Here is a 24,280-nt window from a genome sequence, read left to right on the forward strand (position 1 = left end):
TTCAATCTGCGCCGTTCTCCAGCTCGTAAGACTTACCATGCTCCGCGAATTGCCTTAACGCCCTGTTTTGCTATCATCGAGCGAGGAACCTTTTTGAAGCGGATGCGGATTTTAAACACGTGCAAATTTGAGCCTTCCGACAGATACACGCATCGTTTCACGTTCTTGAAGTCACTTCTAAAGTATAAGTGTTTCTTTTGTCGATTTGGCGCCTTAAATTCTCAACGATGTGGGTAATTTCATTTACAGGTTACCCGGTTTTGAAACGCTTTGAATACATTTCACACACAATTTTTTTTTGTAATTATTCTGATAGGGCGACATCATCATCAGTCAACTCTAGCGTCCTTCGCTACTGAATCTCTAAGACCAAGGTGAGGAAGCGTAGGTTGCATATTACCAGATATCTGCAGAAATAGATTAAACCGCGGCCCGCGGCTAAAACTACCGCGACTACAAAAAGTGAAGACCAGGGTGTCCGCAGAGATATAACCCTGCCTGTGTACTCTCAGCTTGATCATAAACAGTAATAGTCGCTGAAGGAATGCTCTAATGGACGGTATGAAGAGAAATGATCGATTCATTGGGGAAGGACGGCTATTTATCATGCGTTTAAGGGAAAAGTAGGAAACAATACATCGCCCTCTCTGTCGGGGCATCGAAGCTCCACATTATTCTCGTTTTCCGCGTTTTCTTCCTTTTCTGAAGGCGTTTAAGCTGTTGCAAAATCCGGCGGGCAGACTATATTTCTGGCATTATTAGAGCTTTTAACATTCCAGTGTATCGTGTCTGACGGTGAACGTTTTGTCAGCGGAGCAAGAAGGAAGGAAGGAAGGAAAACGAAAGGTGAAAAGCAGAGAGGTTACGAGATTAAGTGTCCGGTTGGCTACTCTGCATAGGGGGATGGGGTAAGGGCAGAAAAGATAAGAAAACAAGAGATGATTAAAAAAAAGAAAAATAAGGAAAGCATTCAGTGGAGCAATTGCTACAATGCGTGCTTGGTACAGGTGCGGAACGCTCGTCTTTGCAGTGCAGGCGATGTTATCTCCACGTTGGTACCACGCCCTCTGTGATGGCGAAGCCGACTCGTGCCTAAATAACAAGAACTTAGGCAGCTCGATGTATTCCTTTGTGTAGAGCATTGTATGTAGAGCGGGAGAGGTATGTGAAACCCTAAGAAGCTGGCCTCAATGTAGTTGTGCAAGTGGCCCGAAGCATATTTCACGCTACAATTATAGAACAATCATGTGGGAGCAGAAGAAATAAATTGGTACGCTCAGAAACGTCGATGCACTGAAAAGACATTTCTTTCCATTCCTTCTTTTATTTTATTTTTAATTTTGCAGAAGTAGAAATTAACGTCAAAGGCCTTTGTAGTAGTTTTGAATAACGTCGTTACAACCCACACACACGTGAGCGTAATTTCAAACAAGCAAAACTAACAACACGAATAAATAATCACAGCAAGGTAAAGAAAATGAATTTTCTCGAGTTCTCTTTTTTTTCAAACTCTTTTCTTGCATGAACGAACAGAGGAACATTGGAGAGAAGCGATTCCTTTTCAAGCGGGTGGCGTTTTCTTAATTGTGTGATTTTACATGCCAGAACCACGATCTGATTATGAGGCATGCCGTAGTCCGGATTAGTTTCGACAACTTGAGATTATTTAACGCACATCCAATTCAGGCGATCACGAGCATTTCTTTTTTTTCTTTTTTTACATTTCGCCCCCATCGAAATGCGGCCGCCGCAGCCGGGATTGATCCCTCGACGTCGTGCTTAGCAGAGTAACGCCACAGCCATTAAGCAACACGGCAGGTGGGCCGCGTTCTTGAAAATCTTTAAAGGTGTCCACTTTGCTTCACTCTTACTATTCTCCTACATTGACAAGCTTGTAGCCGAACGAACGAAGGAAAGTCTCAGCATCTCCGTCTCTGGCCATATTTCGCTGTCTCTCTTGGCATGACTAGTAAGAATGAGTTAACAGGAAAGGATGAGCCCAAGTGAAGCCGGAAGAAAGAGCAGAAACCATGAATTCGTACTGAAAATACTTAAAGCCATGCAAAACAGGGGGAAGGCGGGAGATGGAAATTCAAGACGATGAGCAAAACGAGAACAAGGTGAAAGCTGGAGCCAACGTTTCGACAAGTGGACTTGTCTTTTTGAAGGCGACATATGCCAGGCCTTGCATGTGTCGCCCTGAAAACGAAAAGTCCACTCGTCGAAACTTCGGCTCCAGCTTTCACCTTGTTCTCGTTTTGCTCATCGTCTTAAAGCCATGCATGATTTTAATCATTAACACGGGAAATTCGTGCCGGCCTCGTCGGTTAATGTAAACGCGCTGCATAACGTTGCAGGTCCGTTTAAGTCAAGGAGCACCGCGATGAAGGCGGCAGCTCGAAACGCGCGACGCGCATACTGTGCCCTCCTCAAAGACCGTGGGAGTTGAAGGTGAAGCTGGTCAGCCATCTGGCCATCCCTCTCCCCTCGCAGCAGCTGTGCACAAGAAGCGGAGCGGGCCACTGTTAAGGAACGAAGGGCCACTACGTGTTCGACAACCAAAAGCCATTCGCTTACACTGAAATAAGTGCTACTCGCGTAACTGCTGTCTCTAAGCATTGTGCGTATATGTGGCGGCCGCGAAGTAATTGAAGTATTGTCGGCTATATTTGTTCTATCGGTCAGACTAACAGAAACTTCGCGGTCGTCTTGCGCGCCATTGTGAAGGAAACAAGACCTGACTATAACCACTCTTCTACCGCAAAAAGAAGTAAAGGAAAAACAATGCTGTGTCTCGCGTTTCATCCGCAAATCCTTGTGTACGACGCTGAAAGTTTAATTCACTGATTCTCTCAGTAGTGGACAGAACAGAATGAAAAAAAGGGGGAGTACAAACATCCAACGTTTCTTTCACAGTTGAATTCTACAATTTCGCCAAAAAGGTTAAAATTTGACGCTTTGTTACCGACCCTGAGCCCGTTTAAAAGTTGGGCTTGAAAGACTGAGCAGTCGCAGAATCGAACAGGCAACGAGTCTCAAAAAAAGAAAGAAAAGAAAACAAAGAGAGAAAGAAAGACCTCCGTGACAAGAAGAAAAAGAAATCAATAAACTCCGATGGCGTTATTGTCGCTACCGTTTCCAAGTTTCTAATACTGAACACTGTAGCAGCTCCACAGTTGGCATGCACGCTTTTCGGAAATTAATCTTATATGTCAAATGCACTCAATAGCAGGCGTTATATTGGAATAACAGGAGCATCGTGTGCACGCGTATGCGACGGTCTTGGGAGAAGGACGTCAGTCTTCTTGAGCGTGCAAGTGACAGTCCTAGTGCGAGAAGCTGGAATAGCTCCAGATGATTCGGGACTTGAAATTACAGCTGCAAGTAACTACGCGGACGGGGAATCTTTGTTAATTCTTGTTCACCTCGTTACTTTTGCGCTGTTACTTATAAATGGCCAGGAAGCTAAACAGGAAGCGAAGCTCACGTAATGGAACTATGCCACGACCCTATCCTACCCCCGTATTCACAAACGCACCTCGACTTGACCCTCCACTCGAAATGCTCCTTGAGGGCGGTTTTTCGTTTCACAAATCGCCCTCCACTTGAAACGCGCCTTGAGTGAAGGAAAGCTCGAGCGCTTTACTCGAGAATCTCAAGGTAGCCTCGCAGCTACCTTGAATCGCTCCTCGAGTGAAGTTATTGCGTAAACATGGCTGCCTTGCGATCTGTCGCTCGCCTCGTCAGCATTTTCCGATGGACGCCAGTTGCCTCCGTAGCTTTTCTTGGGTTAACCATGCTGCGCATTTTCAAGGGCTTCGTTTTAGGGACCGTTGCAGTCCTCTGGAGCGCTTCGGCACCGGAATTATTCCACTGCAGCGCCGAGACAGATCGGCCGTCCTGTCAAGAAGACTGCGAGCTAGTGCAGTGATTGTCGTCTTACCCCGTGCATGAGCCAGTTGATGACCTGCACACGTATTCTTCGTGCCACTGCTCCGAGCCTACTATCGGCGTCAGTGCATTCACGTGTTTCTTGCGGCTCATCGTAGAAAGCCGGATCAGTTCAAGCACGGCCCGATACATAACTGCGGCGGACTTTGAACTTGCAAAAAGAAAACAGCTACGAAGATTCCTGTCACCAGTGGGTGTGTTGCCTGTGTACGTGTGTCGCTTGCGCCAGCGCCGGCCGTACTCGGGCAGATCGTCACTGCCTACGCTAATCCAAGGACGGCGAAACACACTCCAGCAAAGCGAGCATCTTTGTGAACGAGCAGGTGCGTTCACTTCAATTTTTGCAATTTTCTTTAATTTGATGCGGCTAGTTGCGCTAAGGAAAATACGAAATGGACTGTAATTTCGCGCGGACCGTGTGCAGTTGGTGCAATTTAAGGTCATCAGCAATAATTACGTAATCCTTGCTTCAAACGATTCAGTTTAATAAGCTTGTCATCCCTATGAAGATCCAAGCTCAACGAGGAAGTCACCAACCATGAAATGGCATTCAGAATTATACCTGCACGTATAGACAGGTTAATGTGATGTTTTGTTCGAATAAAAGAGACACAATAACAATACAAAGGAGTAGAGTTTTCTGCATCACATCATTTTTTATTCCGATAAATAAAGGTGCAGCAGTGTAGTGACAGCACCTAATATAGACACTGCTAGCAAGTGGTAGCAGATATATCTCGCACACCTTTATTGCGAACATCCCAGCTCTCCATAGAGTTCATTATGTAAGTGTTAGATCGCTGTTGTCGGTCTTGCTGAGCAAGCGGTAGACCAGCTGAAAAATGTTTCTTTGGAAATAAAAATAAATAAAAACAGTATGAGCTAATTTATGTAAAAAAAAATCACGCTATAGAACACAAACTTCTTGAACTAATGTATTATTACGAAATGTAAACTACAGAAAACGAATACAGTACCTAAGCTCGTTTCATGGACCTTTTTTAACATCGTTGTATGTTTATTACCAACCCCTTCTCTTTGCAGGAACCAGGTTGCCAACACACGCACGAAGAGCAACTGCCTTTCCAACTGTGCAGTTTGTGCTGCGCTTGCATTGGTGTGCAAGTGGAGGAGAGGTCCAGTTAATGTCGTGCTGCACTATAATAGCCGTCGAAATATTCTGCTTAAGACATTTATCACTTTTCTGACATCCTAACAGGTCAAACATCACCCCTAAAAGCAGTTTGAGTGCATGTATTTGCCTTCATAGACACGTTGTAGCTGAAGTCATTGTATTTTTCATCCAGATGGCCTTTCTTCAGTCATATTTATTAAGTCGGTATGTACCCCTAATAATTTCTGGTCAATTCAAGTGCCAATTTTTTTCTAAAACGATAAATTAACATTATTATCGCCTTTTTGTACTTTGATAGTATGCAATAAATACAGCGTGAACTCTGATCCTACAAACAGAAGCAGTAATGAAGGAGAAGAAAGAGGGTTGACCGAGGGGCGCGAATTTTAATAATCATATCATGAGAAGCCAACAAGCAAAGTCACGAAAGACAACATAAGGGAAATTACTTGTACTTACTAACTGAAATAAAGAAATGATAAATTAATGGCAATGAAAGTGGATGAAAAAACAACTTGCCGCAGGTGGGAAATGATGTAGTTCTAGTAGTAGTAGTAGTTAGTTCTAGTAGTAAAATATATATACACAAGAAAGTGGATGGGAAAACGGTGCCGCGGTAGCTCCATTGGTTGGAGCATCGCACGCCTATGGCAAGTTTTCTCAACCACTTTCATTGCCATTAATTTGTCATTTCTTTAATTCAATTAGTAAGTAGAAGTAATTTCTCCTCTGTTGTCTTTGGCGTCTTCGCTTGTTTGTTTCCAAGGATATAAACAGGAGTAGTACTGCTGACTAATATATTCTAGAATAAAACACCATCTCTGTTCAAGACAGTAGTCTGTCGGGTGTAGCCACCCGACGGCATGCAGTGGTAAATTCTTGTAGAATATATGCTGTTTCTACCCTGCTTCTAGCTCCAGCTTAAGATAATTTATGACGGCCCGAATAATGAGTTTCTTCCATTGGATGCGGATGACAGTTGGCTTCAATGGGGCTTGCAGAACTTCTGTAATTGACCGAGGTACAACACCCAGGGTAGCAGCGTGTCTTGGGGGATCCCAAAATAGGCCAAATGGTGATGCAGACTGTCACAATGACAATGCTGAAAAATACAGTATAGAGCGCATTACTACCGTTATTTCAGAAAAGCTGAGATCAACCATCAAAACTATGGCATATTTTTAATCTACACTTGCTCATGCTAAAGTTGCTTCAGCATGCCACAAAATACTGGAGTGCTGGCTACAAATGCTACGAAAGTGTTGCTTCACAAATTGTGCGCAGCAAAAAGATCCTGTCGCAGCTGCAAAGCACCACGGGCAACTGCTGACCTCGCCCATCATATTCATGCGATTTAAAACAAAAATTATTTGACAGCTGAAGGGGAATAAAAAAATTAATTTGATTTCATTGACATGGCTGTTTCATGTTTGTGGTTCTAAATAAGAGGGTGTCCATTTCGCCATCTTGTGAATGTGGGGACACGTAACATGAATATTTTTACAAACTTTATGAAAATAAGCACAGACTAATTACCGGGTAGGCTAGTCAAGTACTTCTTCAGCACCTAGCTTCTTTCAGGGAAGCGAGCTGGTGCAATTCCAACAGGCAGGCACCATATCTATCGATGGTTGCAGGTCTGCCAGAAGCCTTACTGTGCAGCACAGGCGTAGATTTTTTCATCAGCTGGTCCTTTCAAGGCCCACATTCTGCACCAGAATGCCAAAACTTTTATGTAGACAGGGCGCTCGCGCGCTAAGTAAATTCAGTATACCTAAGCAACGGATATGAAAAAACGTAACACAACTAAAAATATGTTGGCATTGCGTGAACTTGAAAGCCCAGTTTACGGAACGTGCATCAGCTGCTACCACATAGCACACTGAAAGAGTTAGGACGAAAAAACAAATGGTGGTGATAAAGTATTGACAAGTGAATTTTCGGAAGATTAAAACAATGCGTAGCGTATATGTGAAGTGAGGAAGCATAGGAAATGCAGGCACCAGTGCTGGTTCGTTGACCATATGTGCTACAAGTTGAGCAAGCCGACTGACCACCACGGCTTCTAAAACAAAGTACAGGACTTAAAAGACGCTTGTTTTTTTTTTTCGACCTGCCGGAGCTACGCACTCAACCATATACGCATTCTGCCACATGTATTATAACTGCTTCTCCTCTACCGAAAGATTTCATACGCGATACTGGAATGATGCAGGCGCCGATCCGAACCTTCTACATTATCGTTTAAAAAAGCGAAACCAACATTGTCGTGCCAAATCTTCCACAAGTTCCCATTAGCAAAAAAAAAAGAACATGTTTTGGACAAGCTTATGCTGCCTCGAATATGTTTAAGGTACTAATTAATTTCCTCAGCATGAGCAACTGGAGTCAATCATGCATGTGTACATAGGAAACGGCTTATCGACTGCGCAGCGGCAACCTCAAGAAAACCGCATTGACATACTGTGCTTCCATGAAAGAATGGCTCACTCACCCATATTTTCTGTCCTGTTGTTGCTTTCAGCAAACTCACAGCACCACTCGGTCTTGAAGGTAAACAAAGCTGCCCATCGGCCGTTCCATCTGTGGCCTCAGAAGTCATTCAGGCTCGGTCACCATACGCACAAGGACGAAATCACCCATCATAACCGCGATTATCAACCGCAACGTCAGTCACCAATGAAACACTAGGAAAAAAAGAGCAGCGAACAAATGCCGGCGCAAATTATCTTGGTTCTCAGCCATGCGCCATGCGCTCAGCTGTTGGGATGCGATTGTTGCCAGACCTCAAACACAGCTCCCGCTGGCTTTATCCGTCGAACGCTCACAGTGGCAGCGTTGCCGAGCTAAAGTTGTACATTGCGCCGTGTAGTTGTTTGATTGGGAAGACGAATGAACTGAAACACATATTTGTCTTAAATAATGGGACTTTTAATAAGCACATTGAAGAATAGTCTCGATATCAGACGCTTTTCTCGGTCGATACACTGCACTTGAGTCGAGGGCGCATTTTCAAGGCGTTCCTTCGCGGAGGAAAATTGAAGTAGTGTTCATGAAACGCAACGGAGCCTTGAGTGAAGGAAACCCCGTCACCTCGACTTGGCTGAGTCGAGGAGGAGCTTCAAGTGAAGGCGTGTTTAAGAATACGGGGGTTAGTATCGCTGGTCCATTGCTGAGGGGAATCGCTCAAAACGCTTCAACACATAGAAAACGGAATGAGGCTGGTGGCTGCGCCAGGTTAAACTATGAACAGCTCTTTCGTACGGTGCTGCAAAGTAAAGATTGCGTTTCTTGCTGCAGCTTTGGACTGTTTAGTACCCTTTGTTACTTTCTAGCCGCATTGAATGAGAAGGAAGGGAACAACGCGTCCCGGGTTTAGTCAGAACCACATGAAGCCAACAGAGAATGACAAGAAAAGCATAGAAAAAAATTACTTGCTATGTAATTGAAACGTAGAAATTATAAGTACGGGAAAGTGAAAGGAAAAGAAAAAGAAAAAAACTGGCTGCAGGCATGATGCGAACTCACGCCTTCGAATTACGCGTGCAATGCTCTTGCCCAATTGAGCTACCACGGCACCGTTTTTTCGTTCACTTTCTCGGGAATTTATGCAGACTTACTAGAATTAACCCTGAGAGCGTTACCTAACGCCACCACCCACGGAATTGCTGATTGCGATACCGCTTCGGAAAGCTGACGGCGCGTAAAATTAAGGCTCGTTCACACTGAGACATATGGCATCTATAGCGGCGTCGAACCGGCGTCGAATTTTGCTTAAAGGCCCTCATTGGAGCAGGTGCCATCAAGAAGTGCGTCGAAGATGGTCACCGAGTCGATGGACTCAAGATGTCCAAGGAATTCACAGCAACGCAAAGTAAAGGGCAATGCATAATCGTTGGAGACGAGCCTATGAGTGAAGCCCCTGTTGACAGTAATGACAGCGAAGAGAAAAGAACGTCGTCGATGAACAGAAATATGCTACGGTGTGAAAAGGGCAATGGTATATGTAACACAGTTGGAGCAGGCAGTCGCAATCCCATATGAGTGTGGAGGTATCGCAGTGTCATCAACGAGAAGTTTGTCGCCGGAATCATCAGCATCGTCTAGTTCGTTGTCAGGAAGCGGCGAAAATTCGACTTCCGCGCGAGAACAGTCAATAATGGCCTCGAGATCGGAAAGGAAGTCCCATGCCAAGGTGATTTCGTATGGGCATAAATACAGCACGACGAACTCGACTGTGTACGCGAGTCCTTGAATAGTGATGGGGATAGCGCATGCAGCAAACGGGGGTAATGTGCTGTGCGCTTCCTGCGCTTAGCGACAGTGCAGACAAGAGTGTGATTACGTTTCTGAACGAGCGACAGAGTTCTTCGGTAATCACAGAAGTGGCTGCTCCTGTGTCAACTAGTCCAAGTGCAACAATTTCGTCTGCATATACTTCGATAACGTTCGTCGGAGAAGAGCAATGTCTTGTGCTGTTCGACACAAACGCAGTTCTTGCCTCGGGAACTGCGACGACTAGTTTTCTGTACGGTAGGAGTGGCAGGACGACGCATTGGGGAATGCGAACGGCGTCTTGGAGATGGAGAGCGGTGATCATGGGCAGAAAGATTCGTGGTGCGTGAAGAAGTCGGATGTGATTCAGGAGGGGATGAGAAGAACAGACCGGGAAGGGTGTAGGAGGGTTCAGGTTGGTCAGCTCGGTGAAGCCATAAGCGACGTCGACAGAAGCCCGCCACAAACCAGGGATGCCACAATATAAGTATATTGGGCGATTGTTGGGTGCGGGCCATGGCCCAGTGTTGGCTGGTATCCTGGTGGGAAACCGGCAGGAAGTGCAAGTGGTGGTACAGCGGGCAGTGGTCGCGAGATCGTCGGTGGCAGGGTCCGCGCTACAACTTCGACATTAGTTATAGGTGCAAGCACCGGAGGTGGTGCACGCGAGGACGAGATACCCTAAGATACTTGCGTCTGTATCATCTGTCGCAGGTTTAGGGCTTGGAACGGCAGTCAGTAGATACAGCTGCTGAGAGACTTCTGCTCGAAAGAACTCCTTGATCTCGCAGAGCAGGGGGCCTTGTCGGGGAACTGCGGTTACGCAAGAGACCGAGGCATCTTGTGTGGAAGAACACCGGACCAAGAGACGTCTGCTGAGTTCGTCATAACACTGACAATGATGAGCAATTTCGACGACGGTTTGTGGGTTTTTAGGTATCAGAATTTGAAAGGCGTCGTCTTCGATGCCCTTCAAGATTTGACCGATCTTATCAGATTCGATTATTGATGCATTGAAACGCTTGCAAAGGGCGACGACGTCTTCTATGTAGCTGATGAAGTTCTCACCAGGATATTGGGAACGGTTGCGCATGCACCCTTCGGCACAAAGCTTTCGCACCGCGGTGTGAGCGAAAACTTGCGTCGAGCTAGTCTTCAAGTCGGACCAGGTGTGAAGATCAGATTCGGGGTTGCGAAACCACACGTTGACTGCGTTGTTGAACTTATGAGCGTCCTCCCATTTTTTGTGGGCACTCACGCGTTCATAGGATGAGAGCCAATCTTCGGGTTCGTTTTTTTCTGAGCCGCTGAAGATTGTTGGATCCCGTTGAAACAACGAGCCGGAAGATAGAAGGGTGGGCGAGGCCGGCAGTGGTGTTTGGCTTGCGTCGTCAGGCATGGTAAGTGGCAACTTCCGACTGCAGATATCCAAGGTTGGGGAAAGCCAAGCAACCTCCACCAAACATGTAACGCGGTTTAAGTAACAAGCCAGAATGATACACAGGCAGGTCTATTGATGGAGCGTCAGGCACTGAGCGTAGGAGCTCTATCCTCGAGCGAGGCTTTGACGATGCGCCCGAAGCACACGGCTGTCTTTTTTATTACATTATTTATTTAATGTATATTCATAGTATTTGGGACTGTTCGGCTCTGTTGCTAGTGCCTTCTGATGCGGAAGAGTCGTTTGAGAACCTTCTTTTGTGAGCATTCAAAGAAATTAAATCAATTCATCAAAATGTAAAAGTCAATTAGCTGCTTAACGAGCAATCAATGCGTCCATACACCAGTACACGAGAATAAATGGCCTGAAGCAGTCCCGTGTTGCGATGCGCACGGTTCCGTCGTCACGGCACTGCACTCACCAGTGCTTAAGTCGGCTGCGGCGACGACACGTTTAGGCCCCATCCAGAGGGCTCTCGGGACGCACGACACGCTCAGGAGCAGCAGCAGAGGTGGCAGCCTCGAGACGCCGTGTTCAGCATGGTGCCCGCAGCTCGTGCGCCGCTCGTACGCCGCTCGCAACTCCCGTGTGGCAATGGCACGTGGCGGCCGCGTCTAGCGCAGCCACCTCTGTGCCAGGCTGGAATGCCACTGCAGGCACAGCTCAGGTGCGGCAGCTCACGGACCGGCGGCCCTCGGGTCAGCCAGCGTCTCGAGTACCGGCAGCGGGAGCCCTGGTTCCTCGGACGTCCTCGTGTGCGCTCGGCTCCGCGGCCCTCAACGCCTTCCCACGCACGTCTCGCCCGGCAGGATCTCATTCACCCCATGAGCCCAGAACCGCTGCCCACGTGGTCCAAACATTGCCACATAGATGATGATGATGAACATCTGTCATGGCTCATCATCATCATCAGCTATGTCGCAGTGTTCGGACCAGGTGGACAGCAGTTCTGTCCATAGCGCCGCATGTCACCGTTCTCGCGCACCCGTTTACTTCCTCCTTCTTCACGGTGCTTGAGTGTCGGCTCCGAGCTTCTCACGGCCACTTACGTATCACAATATACGTACATATACGCGGTGATCATTCTTCAGTTTGATGCAGTTCTTAAAGATCACCTGCTGCAGATCCCATTATTTTATACCTTGAGCTGCATTGTTCAGAGAGGCGGAAATACTTGCACGAAATATCTGAATGCGTATTCAAATAATTAAAAATGGTAATTATTATCTTGTGAACTAATTACATTACGGCAAAATTGCAATTTACGAATTGTAACCGGTAACAAGGCGCATCCACTTGGAATTAATGTCCGAATGACGCGAGTCTGGAGATATGCGCCATCAAAATCCCTATAAAATGCACTTTGGTCCGCTTACTTTTTTTATCACACCTCTGTTTTATGCCTTGTAGCAGAAAAATTAATTCAACGCCCATCTATTTCGTCCCACACTTTGGGAAATATCTTGAAAATGGTGTCGCCCTGGCAATCGATTTCAAGTGGGTACGTCTTGCAAGATCACATGCTATAGTGCGTAAATTAAAATATGTGCGCTAAGGTAATCAGTTGTGAAGTTAATCAGTGAATTTTGTTGATTATTTCAATATGTGTTTTGATTTTTCGTGCTACTAATGTGCGCCTCTTCGAATAATTCAGCTCAACGACAAGAATTACGACACCTGCTACAGGCGACTTTTAAAAATTCCATAAAACTTCGAAGTAATCACCCTGTAAATAAAACCAGCAAAAATATAAAAAATGACACGTGACAATGCGTCCGCGCACCAGGGATTTCGGCGCTCTAGAACGTAGCCGATCGCAGTGAGAACGAGCCGCCACGCTTGTTCCCCGACGCGGCAGCAGCTATCGGCGCGCATATTCGGTCCTTATCAAACGCGAAGCCCTGGTTTTGAACGCACGTTAGATGTACAGCCTACTAGATGACGAGGTTCACGTTTCACGCCACCGCTCTCACTCGCGTAGGGACGGGTTGTCACGCGGTGGTTCTAAAATTTTGCGAGCTTTCTGTTTTCACCGAACAAAGGAAGCACAGAAGATCTTATAGGTTCCTTTAAACGCCAATATTGGTGATCTACTGACATCGCCCGCTAATTTTGCGTTGACGCCTTATCGATTAGAAAAGGTGATTAAGAGTTATCTAATTAAATTAAGAAAAACTAATTTTATAAAATCAGAAAGCTTTCACGCATGGAAAACGTCCATTAACATAGTGATTTGCGTACGCGTAACGCTTCCAATATGTTTATTGCGATAGCAATTATATGGACACACTAGGCTTATTTTCGCAGTCAGTGTCGCCATTGCTGTGATGTTCCGTATATATTTATGTATATGTATTTTAGATGCTTATCTCTGGCCTGCATGGAAGGATGATACTAAACTATTTACCCGCCAACGTTGCTCAAACCAGATCTTGTGTTCTAGACTAAAGTATTCATCAGAAGTTTGTATTAATCACTGCGAAAACAATAGTAATGACACAGTTCATCCACAGCGCATGCCGTCTGTCAAACCTTCTCAGACTAGTAAAAAAAATTCAAAAGAATGTTAGTGTCCACGATATAAACGTGACATTAGTTAACTGGCGCCGCTCTCCACAGGCTGCGATGCAATTACAGGCCCTACACAGCGTTTTACAGCTTTTAGGGGCGCAAGAAAATCGCACGAGCGTATGGTTAGATCAAGCGCAATGCTAAATATTGCTATAGCTGTCATTGCTTGCCCCTTTGTGCGAAACTGACATATTTTTTTTAATTGTTGGTGACATTAAGGGAGAGAGAGAAACAGAAACGGGGACAGCAAGAGAAACGAGATGAAAAGCCCTGATGGGCGGCTCGAATTGAAGCAAGAGCTCAGCTTAGCTCAGCAGTTTCGTCGCCGAGCGACGCGCTGTGTCGGTGGTCTCTCATCGGCCGCTTGCCGCCTGATCGGATTACACGCCCGCGGCGCGCGCAGAGGGAACACGCTGTCCCATTCCTCATGGGGCAACAACGACAACATGCCGGACAACTCGGCGCGCTCCCTTTGTTCATCTATCCGGGTGGCATCTTCTTTCGTTTTGCTCTTTCGGTGAGCGATCCCCAGGCGCGCAACCGAATCGCCAACCTCGTTGAATCGTGGAGTGTTGCTTCTGGAGCCGAGCCCCTTTGAGAGTCGGCGCGCGGCAAGCCAGGAGGCTGAAGGAGAGCGGCTGATTTAGTCAATTATCTACATTCCAGCGGGAACCGCCGACGACGGAGGGGTTAGGATGCGGGGGGTGGGGGAATTCGGGCTTCTAAACAAGGTGCGGGATACAGAACCTAGAGTCAACACGTCAGTGGCGTGGCTCCGCAAAAGGGGGGGGTGAGTGGCTGAATTACCAGATCCCACTGGCTCCCTCCTCGTCACCGCGCGCTCTTCTTGGCTGTCTGCGCAGTTCGCGACTGTATAGAGCTCTATTTTCTCCTCTGCATCCGCTTCTCGTGTCTGCGCCGCGATTCTCGCTGCTCGTTCTCTCGGCGCTTGGTAATCAGCACTGGTCAAATAGCAGTTCTTCCGCGATTCCCCGGTGGCGTCCAGCCCGCAGCCTGTAAGGCGCGCCGGGATGCGGGACTCTGCAAGCATCTCCACTTCAGTCCTTTCCGCATGGTCTCCGGGCACGCAACGACCACTATAATCGTCTGGACTCGCGGCTTTCTTTGAGTTATTTATTTTCTTCTTGATTTTCTATTGAGCGCACGCCACCGGGACACTCGTTCCTGAGGCGCCAAACATGACCCCGATGTCTTTCGCTGTGTGCCGCCGTGTCTCTCCATCTCCCCTTGACTGCGTATTTCCGTGCCGTTCCCACTGGAACGCGGTCGCTTCCGCGGAAAAAGCTGGAAGAATGAAAATGCAAACCGCCCCGAGCGCAGGCGGAATGATGGCCCACTGAGCTGAAACTGCTGTCACTTCTTTTACACCACTTTCTTCCGCTGCTTCTCTTCGTGAATACAGAACTAGCTTTTGCGCACTTACCATTTAATTCAGGCGCAAGCTCACATACTCTAAAGCTTATGAAGTTCTGTCAAAACAAAACACAAAGGAATGCGCGAAATAATCCGTGGTTCAAAGAAAGCCATGGTTTATAGCAAGCGTCGACGGCGAATTACGGAAGGGGTGCCTGCGGCAGGTGCGCTTTCCATGTTGTGTTGCGAGGCCCCTAGACAGCCTTGTGAGCTGGCTGTAAATTACGCGCGCTGGCTGAAGGCAGATCTTCTACAATTTTTGTCGTATTTTTAGAGTCTGTAGAACCTGCGAAATACGTGGGGCCCGAGTATGCCACCTGCGCGTAACTTTACTACCATAACTGCGCTGAAATTTCGCCTGTCCTTTTCATTTTTGTTTTGATTTTTAATCGTTTTTTCATACTATTTATGCAGAAACCAATAAAAAAAAAGCTGGAAATAATTTTGTTTTCTATACGCGTTACCGGCGAAAATGTGCGGTATTTTCATTGTGCATGCACAGTTTTCAAGCATTTTTGTGCAAGGAGTCTGTAAATGTTCCAGTCGAGTGCCAACTCCAGAGAGAGAAACACCCGAATTAGCCGCAAACGCAACGTCCAGCTGGCATCTTTAGGTGCGTGCTGACTACTCTACAAGGACGAAGCTGAGAAGAAAACACGTTGTCAACAATATTTAGAGGCTCAGTGAATGTTTTGCGTTATAACGAGCACCATGAAATTAGCATCCACAGTGGCGAAACATACAATTTCGTTACACGTACACCCCCTTGTGTCGGATCAAATGTATTTATTCTGTAGTTTATCGAATAATTTACCATTGTATTTTGCTTTCACGTCTTTCGAGGTAGATGCACAGTACAGTGCGAAGTCACCCATGGTGGTAGCTCAGAATCTCTGGCGTTGCGCTTTTCATCATGAAGTGGCAGGTTCGATCCAGGCTGTGGCGGCCACACTGTGATGGGGGTGGAATGCGATACGCTCCAGCGCATTGCCTCTGGGCCAAACTAAAGAACCACCTGCAGGTGGTTAACTGTAATCCGGAGTTCCTTACAACACAGTGTGTCGCATAATTAGATCCTGATTCTGGCACGTAAAATCCCATAACATAATTATAGTTAACTGCGCGAAGTTCTATACCGTAAAGTAGGAAATAGTGTCTTAACTATTTCCCGAAGCGGCAGAGCAAGAAAAAAAAAAAGAACGCGAAAAATTATATTCCGCGGCCCCAAGCGCCTGAAGGCTGACAGGTCGTTAAGGTGAATCTGTGTTCGGGTATCGAAAACTGTGCGCAGCGAGCGAGCAGCCGCCCTTCCTTCTTTTAAACATTTTAAGCAATATTTTCGTAGAATGCGAAGAAAAAAAAACTAGAGATACCTTCGTTTTGCAGCTTTTACAATAAGCGGTTTGACCTAAGGCTTCACAATTGCTGGTTTCATTAATGATTAACAAGTTTAATAATTACAGTAATCAGTTACCTATGGCGCAGTCATTAACACTCAGTTTGCCTCATTGTAGCACTATGCGGCAATACTTTGCTTATTTGTGCTACGGTGACTGCTGATTAACGTCACGCCATCAGCACTTTTCCGCTGTCAGCCCCGTGTTCTAATCACTTAATTGGGTGCAACATAAAACATAGAACGCGCGTACAGTACAAACCCATCTCGCCGATTAGTTCAGTAGCTATCGGGGCTGGTGCCAGTGCACAACGCTTTCGTGGCAAACTACAAGTTAGTTTCGCTAGGCTAAATTAACCTTCTCGCAAACCCGATAAAACTAGTACTTGTTTTACTAAGTTTAGTAGCAGTTACTGCACTCATGCCGACCGTTCGTGTCTGCGAACGAGATTGCGGCGACATTCCAGGCCTCCGAGATGGACGACAGATATCGGCGAAATTTTCGAGAGTGAGGAAGCTCACGAGATCTAGCAAAACTGTCGCAAGAATTTCGAAAAAAAATATCGCCATATGTTTAGCTAAAGCTGAAGATGAATCCTGGTTGCGCCCAGCATTTTTATTGGGAGTTAGTGTGAGTCCATTAGTGCTACACTTTCCTTTTCAAGGATGGCAATAAGCAGCCATTCACGACTTGACAGGGGCTGCCGTACGTTCTCCTGCACAGCTTCAAGAGGCTTTCTAAGAATTAGAACTCTTTTTGCCTTGTCAGTATATTGCAACTTACCCTATAGCTTTTTCCATATATATTCTGAAACTTACGCTTAGACTTCACCCTCTCCAAGTCATGGATCATTTGTTGTAAGTTATCGCCAATCTGTAAAGCGCGCCATTCTGAGATATTCTTCGTCGATGCCTACGAGGAAACTTTGACTGTCTAGCATCGTCAATGATTCTTGATATAATGCACTCAATAACGTTACAGATATTCTGTCACATTGACTGAAGAATTGTGGTAGCTGAGGAATATGTAGGCGAACGGTAAGCTATCAGCAGCTGCTTTCTAACGGCTTGACTACGCGGTGCCTCTATGACTCGCAGTGCCTCTATGAGCACCTTTTCATAATTTTTTGAAGCATACTATATATAAAGAGGGGTTGATTATACTCCCCCGACTTCTCAATTACTTGATTGATGGCATAGGTGTGATCGTTGTTGAATATACCTTTCTAGGCCAACCTGTTCTCCTGGCTGGCTGAAGTGTCGTGCTTATTTTGTTCAAAATTGTTCTTCTGGATATTTTGCATAATATCAAAAGCTAGGAAGTGCCACATAAGCCTTCATATCTTTATACTATTATATAATTAATTAGGTTATGTTGGCCCGTTTTCTATGTTTCCGGTATATTCGAAGTCATTAGATGTCTTCCCACATGAAATGATTTGATGTCGCAGCTTTTCCTGTTATCCCCTTTCTCTCTTAAAATTTGACAACCATTCTGAACCTCACCAGCTTGTGCTCGCCACCCTCTATCTTAACCTCCATCTCTGCATCTTGTACAGGGGCGGTAATGGTACAATGTATTGTCTAATTTCATCTTTCATCATTTTGATTTCCATGTACACTCCCAATCACTGCGTTTCTGGAAGAAGACACACAAACGGGAATTAATACATTTCCTCCAACTCTACCAAGATATCCCTTATACAGGATGTCCTAGTGAAGGTTAGCGAAGTTTTTCAAGGAAAATCAAGGTGAATGCTATGATTTTAACACCTGAGTGTTCGGTCGTTAGACCTATGCCGACCGAACATAACAGGTCTTATAATTGCATCCTTGCGCTGTGTTTTTTAAATCTTTTTTTCTTTCGTTCGACAGCTTAGATAACTTTAGCTGGAACACGCGGCAGAATTTCTACGGCCCCTGCCATAATTTCTGATTGTCCGTTCGCGTAGCTTGTCTTTTCACAACTTTCGCGCTGATGTCACCAGTGACAACACTGTACTGGGTATTGGCCTTTTTCTTTGCGATGTCGATGTCCTCACATAGCCTTTCTACTTATTTTCATGATGATTCAGCTTTGGTGCGTGAATCCCATCCGTTTTAGCGTCATTCTTAAGCTTCCGTTGCATGTCGCCGCGATTGTCGACCAGCCACCGCAAGCTAAGTAAGGGAAAGCGGACCAATCGCAGACGCCGGCACCACCCTCTTCATTCGGTCCGATTTTCAGTGCAGTGGCTAGGCCCCATCGAAACCCTCTGCACTTGAGCGTGCTCCTCGACTCTTGTCAGCCACTTAGATAAGACAAGCCCCTCAGTCTAGGCAATGTTATTCGGTTTTCAAGCAAACAAAATTGACCTCCTATGTACGAGGAGAGCGTTTGGTTGGTCTGTTCAGACAACCCTGCGGGTGACTGCCCTATGCTTCCATCGGCAGTTACGCAAATTTGACGTCAGGAGATCGCAATAAAGACATATTGTAATAGTTTTACGTTATAGGGCCCTTGTTTTCATGAAACGAAGCCAAATTGCTTACTGCCAAGACGAAACCAGAATACGAGTACCATCACCAACGCATGTAACTTTCAAGGCCATAGCAATTTGGAGCAACGTTCATATAGAGATCAAGGTGCTCCGTGATTCTCAAGCGTTCTTCTGCGTACTACACATCAACAAGCCGCTGCCACTTCAGGAGCTTCGCACGCGCCGAGCAGCATCATACACTGTCAAATGACAACACCATGCATTCCGATCGAATCACGTCGCAGCAGTCTCGGAAGAGTCTCCTGAGATGCCTGGCACACTGCACTGTACAGCAGGAAAGTCTCATAAAAAGGAGGAACAGTATGCAAGCAACCCATTCATCTCCAAGTCAATTTGCGCAAGCAGTCGAATGCATATTCCAATAGACACGCGACATCAGGAGCTGTCGCAACGACATCACAAAGATCAACATCAACAACATCAAGAACAGTTGCAACGAGGAAAACGTCAGTGCGCAAGTGAACTAAACCCAAGGCCGACTCAACAAACGCTACGTTTTGGAAGAAAGAAAGATCGTCGAGTACCCCTTCAGCACCATCTATCAGGACTGCTCCCACCGCAAGGATGCCTGCGACGACGCTGTGCACAACGACGAAAACAACACAGGCACTTCTCTGGCATACCGGACAAACTAATATTTCGCCCCCACTACTCAGACCACTGAACGTTCGGGCGGGAGACACCACGTGTCCACAGGACGCGACGAGTAAGCCGACGCCTACTACATCCAAGTACCGACAGCTGCCATGTGTCCAAACCTTCCTTCATCGGGGCAGGCATATGACGTTCGGAATGCAGCAGCCAGCCTCGGTCACCTGAGCTCGGCTGGACGTCACCGGGCTGCCAGGCTGACATTGTCCATGCGAGAAGTACGACGGTATCATCGGCCCCTGTAGCTACGGCTCTCTCAGGGGGAGGGGGAAGCGTGTGATGAACCGTACAAGGACAGTAAAGTACACTAGTGGTGAAGGAGAAAGACGAAGAATAAAGGCAGTGTTCGGGCGACCATGCTTGTCTCTCCCTCCGCAACCTCCTGCTCGCGTCAGACACACACACAAACACACACACACACTATATATATATATATATATATATATATATATATATATATATATATATATATATATATATATATATATATATATATATATATATATATATACACGAGAAAAGAAAGGAAACATGGGGGACGCTCGATTTTGTAATCATCACCATATATAGCCAGCGGACAATGAAGCCAAGGAAAGAATTGGGGTAGCTTTGGTTTAAAACGAAATATAGAAAATAAGGAAGGTAAGCGAAATTAAAGTGGACGAAAAGATAACTTGTCGCCGGTGGGAGCCTTGGCGGAGGAACGTGAGTGGTGGCGCTGGCTATCACTCCCAGGGTTGGTTGTAGTAAGTAAACATAAATACCCCGGAATAAGGATAGGAAAACGGTGCTGCGGTAGCTCACTTGGTAAGAGCATCGCACGCGTAATGTGAAGACGTGGGTTGGGGTCCCATCTGAGGCTAGTTATTGTTTGGCCCATATTCATTTACATTTATTTACCATTTCTTTAATTTAATAAGAACTACAGATAATTTCCCCTATGCTGTCCTGGGTGCTATGGTTTGTTGACCTTTCCTGATATGACCATACATATATATATATATATATATTATATATAGATATAATATATATATATATATATATATATATATATATATATATATATATATATATATATATATATATATATATATATATATATATATATATATATATATATATATACGTACGTGTATTGTATTGGAGAGAGCAAGGGCCGATGATATGGCTTGAGAGGCCGCGTGTGTACAGTTTCGCTACCGCGTCGGCGCTGATCTGTAGAAGAAGTGACAAATTATAGGACAGAGTTCACCGGGCAGAGTTGCTCAAAAACCTGGTAATGGCCGCACACGACGCTTAGCAACAGGTTTCTAGGAAAGATCTGGTGTATAAAAGTAGGGATTGGTAGCCACGCGGATAGTCCGACGGAAAGAAGTAGAGTGGGCACCCGTCGGTATGACGAACTGACTTCCACTGCGTCTGCTCTTGTGTTGCAAGGAAGCCGTGAGATGACGACATTCTTGCGCGTATAGGGTTGCTTCGGCAGCCGGTGTGGTTACCGATGAGTCAGGGTGGTAAAAAAGAAAGGTGTCACTGGCAGAGGGAGGCTCTCAGCCATAGAAAACAACGAAGGGATAAAGCCCTGTCGTCGCCTGAGGCGCAGTGTTGCAATGGTGATGTGGATTCGGGGCCTGCATCTCCGTCGCTGCAATGTGTATATGGCTTCGACTTTTGTACGCTTCGACTTTGCTGCGGCTATTTGTGAATGAAACATGGACTAGGATATTGCAATTCAAATTCAATTTATTGAATTTGTGAATTGCATATTGCAATTCACAAATTCTAGCCAGGGAGCTCGCTAGAAATATGAAACAAATGCTTAGGATAACACCAGTTTCGAGATAATTCCCGAAATTTGGGGAGACAAGCATTGGGGCTCTAGTTAGTTTTGTGCTTCAGTACATAAAACGACGGTTTCTTAAGAAAGTAAGTGGAACGACAGTGCATTTTTACCGCAAGTTTAACAGCACTTATCTCGTAAACTGTGTCATCCACACAATTCCTTTTCAAGTGGATATGTCTTGCAGTCTCAAGCGCTAGAATGTGTAAATTGCAATATGTGTCATAAGGTAATTAGTTAAAACTTAATTAGTTAATATTTGTTGATTAGTCGATTACGCAGTTCAATATTTTTGTGAAGTAATGTACGCCTCTCCGAGTAGACTAGCTCATGAACTAGGAATGTGCTATCTGCCACAGGCAATTTAAAAGAAAATGAAAGTTTTCGCTGAGACACCCTGTATATAGCCTCTAAAAAATTGAGTAGGGAACCTCATGCAAGTGATAAGGCGAACGAAGCGACAAGGGCCACTCTCCCTCTTGATCACTAGTGACGGCTCGTATACGGCACTAAGACCAATTAGCAGCGCTACTTTCGGGGTTAAAGTGCAGCACCTCGCCGCTTCTGGGCCCAAATTAAAGAAAAAATCTTAGGATACAACTGTTTACGAAAGCAGATGCCAGTCAACAGCGTTTTAGGACATACAGATGGCCAAAGCGGCTGGACAATTACAAGCAGCACATACGCAGCTTTGTGAATTGAGCTCCTGGTTAATAAACGCCTCGATTACTGGTTATTTACGGTGTTTAGATCGTTACGGTCATCGACACCGTGCAACAGTACAAACGTGGTTGCTTGTATCCATCGTTGAAGCGGATCAGTATCAGAAACCGAATGTAATATTTATTCTCATATCTGAGGGTCGTGTCCAAGCTATATGGAAGCAGCAGAAGCACTTCTAACCTTATCCGTGCTGCAGCAGTTTTCACCGCATCACCCGGAGGATGACCGCTGATGCGAGGGAAGCGCCCTCTCAGCTGTGTGATTAGTCGCTCGAGGAACTCCCTCTGGATGAGCAGTGCGTTGCAGAACGGCTGCAATCGGGCTGCAGCACTGATGCGGAAAGACGAGCGAATCGAGACGTGACCCATCTCTAGAACTCGTTGCCATCGCTTGGTCAGCATCGCGCATAACCAAGCTGGCTGGATTTATTTACCGACCTCGTAATTAGCTTTTATAGGGGGGGAGTCCAAATACACGCCCTGTAGTGTGGCGCCTTCTGGATTTAATATACAAATCTTAACGCTATGCTTTTGCTGGGTGAATGCGGCGGAAACGATTTCGGGAACGGGAAACGCGTCATAGACTTCTGGTTTTGAAGAGTATCTTTTAACCCCACAAAGCCCACACACTATTCCGAAGTAATCAAATTAGAACAACTTGTTGATCTTTATTTTTGGCCAGGGAAAGTATGCATTCCTATCGAAACATTGAACTGCGATCTAAATAATTAAATAATGGATTGATTAACCATCCGCAACTTAACAGTCGCATTGCGTTATGTTTCTCGCAAACAGAATTTTGCGGTATCAAACTTAGCAAAAATGATATGCTGGGCTTTGTGAGGTTAAAGAGTAATTATGACACTTTCCTTGAATCAATTTGTGGGCCGTCCGCCATTACAATTACCAGGACAAGAAGCTGAATAAACGGAAGCAAGGAGCAAATGTCCGTGTTTTTATTATGCGTCCACGAACGCTTATTTGCAGCTTCCTGTTACCGCATATGCTAATAAGGTGTGCCAGAGAATGCGTGACAAACTAGGTGGGTATTCAACACCTGGCTCTTCGACGCTTTGCGACTGTCGTGCGAATACCATATAGATCGCACGTGATGCCGCTGCGTATATACAACGAATTAAGTGTCAAGATGTCTTGAAATATGTCGGTCTATTGAATGCATATCCCACATCCTGAGTCTTAACCTTGGGGTGACGTGTAGCAGAATACGTTGTGCACAGATTGTTGTAGTCGCATACAGACACACGGGACAAATTACATTTCAGAAATAAACGCCCCCCCCCCCCTCCATCGTACATGTTGAGAAAATAACCAAGCTCTCCCCAACCATCTCTAACGAACTTAAACGCCTACGTCCGACGTATCTAACGTCTAACCGACCGTCCAACATAGCTCTAACATTCTTCAGAGGATATGTCGGGCGTATATCTAGCCCCATTCTTGTTTTTATGATTTCCTCTTGACTGCGCGCCATCTCTATACTCGCATGGCCACGATGAACAACGTACTATCTCTGTGGTCGTTCTATAAGTCTTCGAGAAATCGATTTCTTCAGAAGGCTTGCTGCGCACTTAAATGGCAACGCAGATGAATTTTCCAACTCTTTTGCACCTATAGCTTTGCGCAGCTTCTTTCCGAGTCGGTAAATGAGAAAACTGACATGACTCAGCGCGTACGTCCAACGCAGCGGCAATCCTGCAATAAAATTGATATGCTGGAGGCGGCTGCTTCAGTTCAGGCAGCTTCCCCCTTCGGGTAATGTCACTACAGTGTCGTCGAATAAGTCGATTCTACAATGAGAAATTAAAATGCGGTTACAGCGTAGCTTCGGGCAAGTGTTTTGTTACCCATGGGGGCAGGGTACTGGTGGCTGCTACGTAGACTTGCCGTCATATTGTCCTGCTTAGCACGTCACGCCGACAGAAGCGCCATCCCATCCTCTTGTGCTGTTCATGCCCCACAATAACTGGGTCGTGCACGTGTTGTGAGACAACTTGCGTTAATATGTATAATGTTCATCCATTGCTTTTTTTCAATCCCCTATGTAATGCTTGTAAAAGGGCCTTTAGGGTACGTGAATGAAAAAAAAAAATCCCCGGAAAATCTGGTACAACTTATAGAACAGCATCGTAGCGATACCTTTTCCCAATGCTAATGCCGTTTCGTATTTTTCGTGTTCGTGAGTGGCCAACTTCGAAACTCTGCCAGGGACGGAACGTCATTTGACCACTCATGAACGCAAAAAGCACCGAAAGGAATTAACATCGGGAAAAGGTATCACTACAAAATACCGGCCCTGAAAGCCG

The 24,280-nt window shown here is 45.8% G+C and overlaps 1 long non-coding RNA gene across 1 annotated transcript; it reads right to left on the bottom strand.

The window, feature by feature from the left end:
• Positions 1–4,612: 4,612 nt before the first annotated feature.
• On the bottom strand, positions 4,613–7,930 carry LOC135902672 (uncharacterized). Its single transcript, XR_010564561.2, has 3 exons — positions 7,581–7,930; positions 6,623–6,795; positions 4,613–6,188 (listed from the first exon to the last, which is right to left on the bottom strand). It is a non-coding gene; the product is annotated as an uncharacterized lncRNA (long non-coding RNA).
• Between the last annotated feature and the right edge of the window lie 16,350 nt (positions 7,931–24,280).

This window comes from Dermacentor albipictus, chromosome 1, assembly GCF_038994185.2.
Source record: "Dermacentor albipictus isolate Rhodes 1998 colony chromosome 1, USDA_Dalb.pri_finalv2, whole genome shotgun sequence".
Classification (NCBI taxonomy): Eukaryota; Metazoa; Arthropoda; class Arachnida; order Ixodida; family Ixodidae; genus Dermacentor; species Dermacentor albipictus.